Below are 8,855 nucleotides of genomic sequence, written 5' to 3' on the forward strand. Positions count from 1 at the left end.
TCACACGATTAGGCCTAGCGTCAGAGTCTCGACGTTAACAGTTTTAGTTTCGTATTCAACAAAGATCGTTATTATCGAGCAAGTAAAACGTGCAAATAAAAGTCAAGAACCTAAAGACCCACTTTCCGCACCTACAGCGCCCCCACCATATGCCCCTGTTCATTTTAGACTAACTTTATTATATCTGTGAAGGCTTCTACAACACACACTCCTCGGTCACTCTCGCCATCTTCCCACTGCTCCACGGTGAAGCAGGACATGCGCCTAATTGCTACTATCATGTCCTAAACTGCAGTTGTCTCCCATATACGTTTTCCTGCATCCAGCCTCAGCAAAGGATTGTCTCACGTTTAGAATGTGTCATGTGACATAAAGTAACCCATTATGGCAACATGATTCACAAAAGGGTGTCATCTTGTGCCTGGACCTCATTATCATATCAACATACAGTGAGGTGGTCTGCTAAAGTGAGTTAATCCTGCAGCGTGCCATTGTCCCAAGTGACAGCCAAGATAAAATGTTCCTGCCATTTCAAAGTTCAGAAACTCAGTGACAAATGTTATTCCGTGGGGAATCATAGCTGAGAGTATCGAATGCCTATACTGTTATGGCAATCTATAGAGTTGGTGAGAGCTTATTAGGAAAGAAAGAATGAAAAGCATTATTGTTCAGGTTACACAAAGTATGCATTCAAAATTATTCATCTGCCAAGCATTCAGTATACATTTATAATCCTGCTCATTCTATGTTGGCAATGCATGCATAACAGGCATTGTGTAATACTGCTACAGCAGGCCATTTATAATGCCATTGAGTAAAAAGTTTAGTTTCTGAAAGAAAAAGAAGAAAAATTTGCAGTGGACTGGATGATTAAAAATAGTGTTTAATTGTTATAAATGCGTAAATTAGTTCATATACAAACAGTACAAATACTGCAGGAAATTAAAATTATTCAGAGCACCTGTTACTGGCAGGAGAATGGCCACAATAGAGACAAGTCTACTGGTATTGTTATTAGCTTTAGATACTACCTTTGCTGCACAGGATGGTCTCCTGTTTGGACTGTGATGTTTGTATATATATGTACATGTTGTACACAAACAGCAGTGTCACAGGTGGCATGTGTTAGTCTGTACCAGGCTACTGTTATTACAAATTATGGATGTGCTAGCTTACATCATGAACTGGGTGCATGATGAGCTATAAACTATAACATGTTTAGTCATTGGCAGGGCAAACTAACCTAACACACATCAATGAGGCAGCCTGAAACAAAGATAAAATATGTAAAATTTAAAGACAATTGCCATTTGCTCATGTTAATGAATATAAGACATCTAGACTAGTAATTTAGTAAATGTTACACATGTACATGCATATGTCATTTATTTAGTAAGTAGTTATAGTTATCCTCTTTAACTAATTAAAATGTTAATGCGGAAACAAATAGTTTATACTTACATCAAAATTTATTTGCTTGTGTTAGGACAAGATAAATAAATATAAGCATGATACTGAATTTCCAGGTAACATGCAGGACTCTCCTTGTAATTTTTGTGTTTCGTTTGATTTACTGTTAGGTGCATTCCTGCTTTACATCAGTGGGTGTTGGGTGTAATTGCTCAGTATTAGACTAGATGAAATTGTGATAATGCCTTGATAAACATCGTATGAGTGAGTTGTTTTTGATTGTGGTGTAAACATATAAGTTTATATAATGTATGAATTGTATGTATGAATATGATAAATTATGAAAGTGTTTGCTTCTGTGTACCTTCATGTACCTGTTGTATATACGTGTAGATATATGTATAAATATATATATGTAAGTTTATAGACTCAGACTAGCAGGCACCTGACATGCCTGAATTCCAGAGCACATCACCGGAAGATATAATGATGGTTGACAGGACAATGGGACTGGAACTGTAATGCTATGCGCAGGTGGAGTGAAACTGCACGTGTGACTGCTTCACCATGATCACAGCTGTTTCATTCTGCTGCAGGCCTCAGGCCAGGGATAAGCTCAGAGCACCATTCAACATCGCCACACAATCCTGCAACTCACAGCAGGAACGAACTCTTCAAAAACTCGAATTCAAAGATCTCGTCAGCTCTAACCAATCAGCCGCCTTGTGCTGCTTTGCTTTTGACTAAAACATCCACCCTGTCTGTTTGATTGCCTTTCGAAGCCATTTCACCTTTTCGCTAACCAAACAACATGGGGTTCAAGAAAGCAAAGTCTGCAGGTAGGAACTACAATTTATGTTTCCTAATGCCTTTTGACTGTTGTCCTTTATTTTTTGTATTAATTAGTTTGGATGGGTGGAGCCTCCGTGGCCGAGTGGTTAGCATGCTAGCACAGCACAGCAACTGAGACATCTCTCACCAGTGCGATGGCAGTGAGGTGAAGCCAGCTCATGCTGGCTTTCTGTGTGGTCGTGCATGAGAATCTTGTGGGTTTCTGTAAGATATAGATTTTTGCTTCAAAATTGCCTAGATTATGATTATTTTGTGTTGTATCCTCAGTGTGTCAGCGCAGTAATCAGTGTGTCAGCGCAGTACTTAGTGTGTCAAAGCTTTACTCAATGTGTCAGTGCAGTACTCAGTGTGTCAAAGCTGTACTCAATGTGTCAGCGCAGTACTCAGTGTGTCAAAGCTGTACTCAATGTGCCAGCGCAGTACTCAGTGTGTCAAAGCTGTACTCAATGTGTCAGCACAGTACTCAGTGTGTCAGCACAGTACTCAGTGTGTCAAAGCTGTACTCAATGTGTCAGCACAGTACTCAGTGTGTCAGCGCAGTACTCAGTGTGTCAAAGCTGTACTCAATGTGTCAGCGCAGTACTCAATGTATCAAAGCTGTACTCAGTGTGTCAGTGCAGTACTCAGTGTGTCAGCACAGTACTCAGTGTGTCACAAGCTGTACTTAGTGTGTCAAAACTGCACTCAATGTGTCAAAGTTGTACTCAATGTGTCAAAGCTGTCCTCAGTGTGTTAAGGCTATACTTAATGTGTCAAAGCTGCACTCAATGTGTCAAAGTTGTACCCAGTGTATCAAAGATGCTGCCAATGTGTCAAAGCTGTCCCCAGAGTGTCAAAGCAGCCCTCAGTGTGTCAAGGCTATACTCAATGTGTCAAAGCTCTACCCAATGTGTCAAAGCTCTACTCAATGCGTCAAAGCTGTCCTCAGTGTGTCAAAGCTGCACTCAATGTGTCAAAGCTGTCTCTAATGTGTCAAAGTTGTATTCAGTGTGTCAAATCTGTCCCCAGTGTGTCAAAGATGCTCCCAATGTGTCAAAGCTGTCCCCAGAGTGTCAAAGCAGCCCTCAGTGTGTCAAAGCTGTCCCCAGAGTGTCAAAGCAGCCCTCAGTGTGTCAAGGCTATACTCAATGTGTCAAAGCTCTACTCAATGTGTCAAAGCTCTACTCAATGTGTCAAAGCTGTCCTCAGGTGTGTCAAAGCTGCACTCAATGTGTCAAAGCTGTCCCTAATGTGTTAAAGCTGTATAAAACATATGATTCCTTCAATGGTGCAGCAATTTTGATGTCACATCTCCTATTTATTCGTGAACAATGAAGGTCATAACATCCCATTAACACAAACATACCTGACGCTTTGACAGCAAGCTATACTTTTGCTAACTGCCATTTCCATTCGATTCAACCTCAGTCAGCATCATTTGCAAAAAGATAATCTTGTGGAATGTTTTGATTGAAAGAAGAAGACAAAAATGGTGATTGGCAACTTGTTTGGAAGTCCTTAATTAGCTAAAATTTCTATTTAAGTAATGAACGGAAGCAACTACATGAATAAGCCGTTATTGTGAAAAACGAAAAGATGATCATGATTATGGAGCCACATGATCCAAAGAAGGCGCTTTACGAAATACTGCAGCAGTGTGAGGAGATGCATCAGTTACGTTTTATGTTAATTGCGATGTTATGGTGTTAATCATGAGTATATGTTTTTACATATACTCATGAATCCTGAATTCATATTGTAAAGGTGATTCCAGGTATCTATAGTAATGAGTTGTAAGTGCACCACTGAGGTTACTCATTAAGAGTAAGGCAAACGAACAAACATTCTACACCACTGTAACAGGCTTTTTTTTCGTCAGGTGAACTTATAATCTGGCAGGCAAATGAAAGACACAAATCAATATGATTAAATAAACATGGATTTTTCCGAATAGACAGTGCGGGAGAACTGGGGGAAATTCTGAGGGGGACATACGGAGTCGATATCTCATGTTGCACAAAATGCTCGTAAGCATAATTTACTGTTCATGACCTTAGCAAAGTAATGTACCTGAAAAACATACTGTTGATGTCATTTTCTCTTGTATTGTCTTACCTGGCGATGTCTGTAAGGCCAGGTAGGAAGACAGCCGTACTGCAGACACCTGTCGGGCAAGTAACGGTCTACCTGTGAGGGATTAAGGAAGCCGGGATTGATCCTGATCTTCTTTGACAGGCTAATGTGGCCTCCTGTTCATACACTGGACTTCAACATGGTTGGTCTTCAATCAGAATTGTTCGAAGTGAGTGTGATATCCAGTGATGATCCTCCCCACCCCATCTTGGGTGAATAAGCCTGTTGTCACCAGTGGTACAGGGATTACCTCGGTAACCGTGGCTACTTCACAGGACTTTATGACACCGCGTAAATCCCTCCTTGACTGGCTTTGCATTCCAGGATAGGACTGGTTACATGTATTTACATCTGCATGGACAGACTTAGTACTAACTCTAGAGATACCAGCACATGAACGTTTGCACAAGGTCTGAGGGATTATTTTGATGTCATTACGATGTCCCCTAGTTTTTTATCAATTTGGCTGAAGAGACAGCCATACAATTCAGTATGTTTAGTACTGAAATGAGAATAAAAGAAAATGAAACCTCTGGAGTATTTAGAACTAGATACAGTATTTTATTGATTGCTTTTGGAACCAGTCTTATGTTATTAGATGTACAAGGTGATTTAAGGATTTAAGTTGATACCTTGGTAAGGATTACGGGTTTAATGCAACCCTAGAAGTTATTTGTTAATAAATTCCGTAGCACTGAACCTCGTTTCTTACTGAGTCAAAATCCAAGTTATGACGAGTACAATACTCTGCCTGTCTGTTGGTGTGTATTTTTGTACCTGTGCGAAGATGAGCATGCAGTGTCCCATGATTGTACACCTGCATTCTAGCTTTCAGGTGATACTAGTTTGATACCTGCTCACAATAATGATCAATATTATCATACAAAGGCTTTGCCATGGATGACAGTGTTGCTATTGATCAGCAGTACACTTTAGTTAATCGAATCAATATTGTCAAAGGCCACCTATTGATATTGTGAATGTCACTATCAATGGGGGGATCAAGTCTCAATTATATGACATGAATTTGGGGGGAAAAATAACATTTTTTGACAATGCAGTCTTCTGTGTTGTTGGTTTAATTATCTTGTGGTAATAAAATTAACTAATACTGATAAAAAATACATGCACAAATATTACCGATCCGATTTACAATCCTCATGTACTGTTACAAATAATATGCTGTTAAACCAGCCAGTGTTTAGTAAATTGTTGATACTAAGTTGATATAACTAGGAAATTGTAGAATTGACTGAAATGAAAGGAAGCTGAATGGCTTGAACTCTTTAACGGCATCGCACAACGATCATGATGGGCAATCTACACGGCCAATCTCTCTATGTGTGACTACTTGAGCAGCCAAAACAAGTGTAACATTCATCCCTGGTAAGCCTGATAAGTTTGCAGTTATGGTGGAATCAAAAAATGTTTTTTGAACAGTTTAATGTTATAAATAGGACACATGGATGAAACTTTTGTCCAATTGCAAAATGTTAGGCAGTGGTCGCCTTCAGTACAATATGTTAGGCAGTAGCCCACTTCAGTACAATACGTTAGGGAGTTGTCCACATCAGTACAATATGTTAGGGAGTAGTCCACTTTAGTACAATATGTTAGAGAGTAGCCCACTTCAGTACAATATGTTAGGGAGTAGCCCACTTCAGTAAAATGTGTTAGGGAGTAGCCCACTTCAGTACAATATGTTAGGGAGTAGCCCACTTCAGTACAATGTGTTAGGGAGTAGCCCACTTCAGTACAATATGTTAGAGAGTAGCCCACTTCAGTACAATGTGTTAGGGAGTAGCCCACTTCAGTACAGTATGTTAGAGAGTAGTCCACTTTAGTACAATATGTTAGGGAGTAGTCCATTTCAGTACAATATGTTAGAGAGTAGCCCACTTCAGTACAATATGTTAGAGAGTAGCCCACTTCAGTACAATGTGTTAGGGAGTAGCCCACTTCAGTACAATATGTTAGAGAGTAGTCCACTTCAGTACAATATGTTAGGGAGTAGCCCACATCAGTACAATACGTTAGGGAGTAGTCCACTTCAGTACAATGTGTTAGAGAGTAGCCCACTTCAGTACAACGTGTTAGAGAGTAGTCCACTTCAGTACAATGTGTTAGAGAGTAGCCCACTTCAGTACAATATGTTAGGGAGTAGCCCACTTCAGTACAATACGTTAGGAAGTAGTCCACTTCAGTACAATGTGTTAGAGAGTAGCCCACTTCAGTACAATGTGTTAGAGAGTAGCCCACTTCAGTACAATACGTTAGGGAGTAGCCCACTTCAGTACAATATGTTAGAGAATAGTCCACTTCAGTACAATATGTTAGGGAGTAGCCCACTTCAGTACAATATGTTAGGGAGTAGTCCACTTCAGTACAATGTGTTAGAGAGTAGCCCACTTCAGTACAATATGTTAGGGAGTAGTCCACTTTAGTACAATATGTTAGGGAGTAGCCCACTTCAGTACAATACGTTAGGGAGTAGTCCACTTCAGTACAATGTGTTAGAGAGTAGCCCACTTCAGTACAATGTGTTAGAGAGTAGTCCACTTCAGTACAATATGTTAGGGAGTAGCCCACTTCAGTACAATACGATAGGGAGTAGCCCACTTCAGTACAATATGTTAGAGAGTAGTCCACTTCAGTACAATATGTTAGGGAGTAGTCCACTTCAGTACAATGTGTTAGAGAGTAGCCCACTTCAGTACAATATGTAAGACAGTAGCCCACTTCAGTACAATATGTTAGAGGAGTAGCCCACTTCAGTACAATATGTTAGGGAGTAGCCCACTTCAGTACAATATGTTAGGGAGTAGTCCACTTCAGTACAATGTGTTAGAGAGTAGCCCACTTCAGTACAATATGTTAGAGAGTAGTCCACTTCAGTACAATGTGTTAGGGAGGTGTCCACTTCAGTACAATGTGTTAGAGAGTAGCCCACTTCAGGTACAATATGTTAGGGAGTAGCCCACTTCAGTACAATATGTTAGGGAGTAGCCCACTTCAGTACAATACGTTAGGGAGTAGTCCACTTCAGTACAATGTGTTAGAGAGTAGCCCACTTCAGTACAATGTGTTAGAGAGTAGTCCACTTCAGTACAATATGTTAGGGAGTAGCCCACTTCAGTACAATGCGATAGGGAGTAGCCCACTTCAGTACAATATGTTAGAGAGTAGTCCACTTCAGTACAATATGTTAGGGAGTAGTCCACTTCAGTACAATGTGTTAGAGAGTAGCCCCACTTCAGTACAATATGTAAGACAGTAGCCCACTTCAGTACAATATGTTTAGGGAGTAGCCCACTTCAGTACAATATGTTAGGGAGTAGCCCACTTCAGTACAATACGTTAGGGAGTAGTCCACTTCAATACAATGTGTTAGAGAGTAGCCCACTTCAGTACAATATGTTAGAGAGTAGTCCACTTCAGTACAATGTGTTAGGGAGTAGTCCACTTCAGTACAATATGTTAGGGAGTAGTCCACTTCAGTACAATATGTTAGGGGAGTTGTCCACTTAAGTACAATATGTTAGGATTAGTCCACTTTAATACAATATGTTAGGAGTAGCCCACTTCAGTACAATATGTTAGGGAGTTGTCCACTTCACTGCAATATGTTAGGGAGTAGTCCACTTTAGTACAATATGTTAGGGAGTAGCCCACTTCAGTACAATACGTTAGGGAGTAGTCCACTTTAGTACAATACGTTAGGGAGTTGTCCACATCAGTACAATATGTTAGGGAGTAGTCCACTTTAGTACAATATGTTAGAGAGTGGCCCACTTCAGTACAATATGTTAGGGAGTAGCCCACTTTAGTACAATATGTTAGGGAGTAGCCCACACCAGTACAATCTGTTAGAGAGTAGTCCACTTCAGTACAATATGTTAGGGAGTAGCCCACTTCAGTACAATATGTTAGGGAGTAGCCCACTTCAGTACAATATGTTAGGGAGTAGTCCACTTCAGTACAATATGTTAGGGAGTAGTCCACTTCAGTACAATAATGTGTTAGGAAGTAGCCCACTTCAGTACAATATGTTAGGCAGTAGTCCACTTCAGTACAATATGTAAGACAGTAGCCCACTTCAGTACAATATGTTAGGGAGTAGTCCACTTTAGTACAATATGTTAGGGAGTAGTCCACGTCAGTACAATACGTTAGGTAGTGGTCCACTTCAGTACAATGTGTTAGAAAGTAGTCCACTTCAGTACAATACGTTAGAGAGTAGCCCACTTCAGTACAATATGTTAGGGAGTAGCCCACTTCAGTACAATATGTTAGGGAGTAGTCCACTTTAGTACAATATGTTAGAGAGTAGCCCACTTCAGTACAATATGTTAGGGAGTAGCCCACTTCAGTACAATATGTTAGGGAGTAGCCCACACCAGTACAATCTGTTAGAGAGTAGTCCACTTCAGTACAATATGTTAGGGAGTAGCCCACTTCAGTACAATATGTTAGGGAGTAGC

The sequence above is a fragment of the Liolophura sinensis genome, chromosome 8, assembly GCF_032854445.1.
Source record: "Liolophura sinensis isolate JHLJ2023 chromosome 8, CUHK_Ljap_v2, whole genome shotgun sequence".
NCBI lineage: Eukaryota > Metazoa > Mollusca > Polyplacophora > Chitonida > Chitonidae > Liolophura > Liolophura sinensis.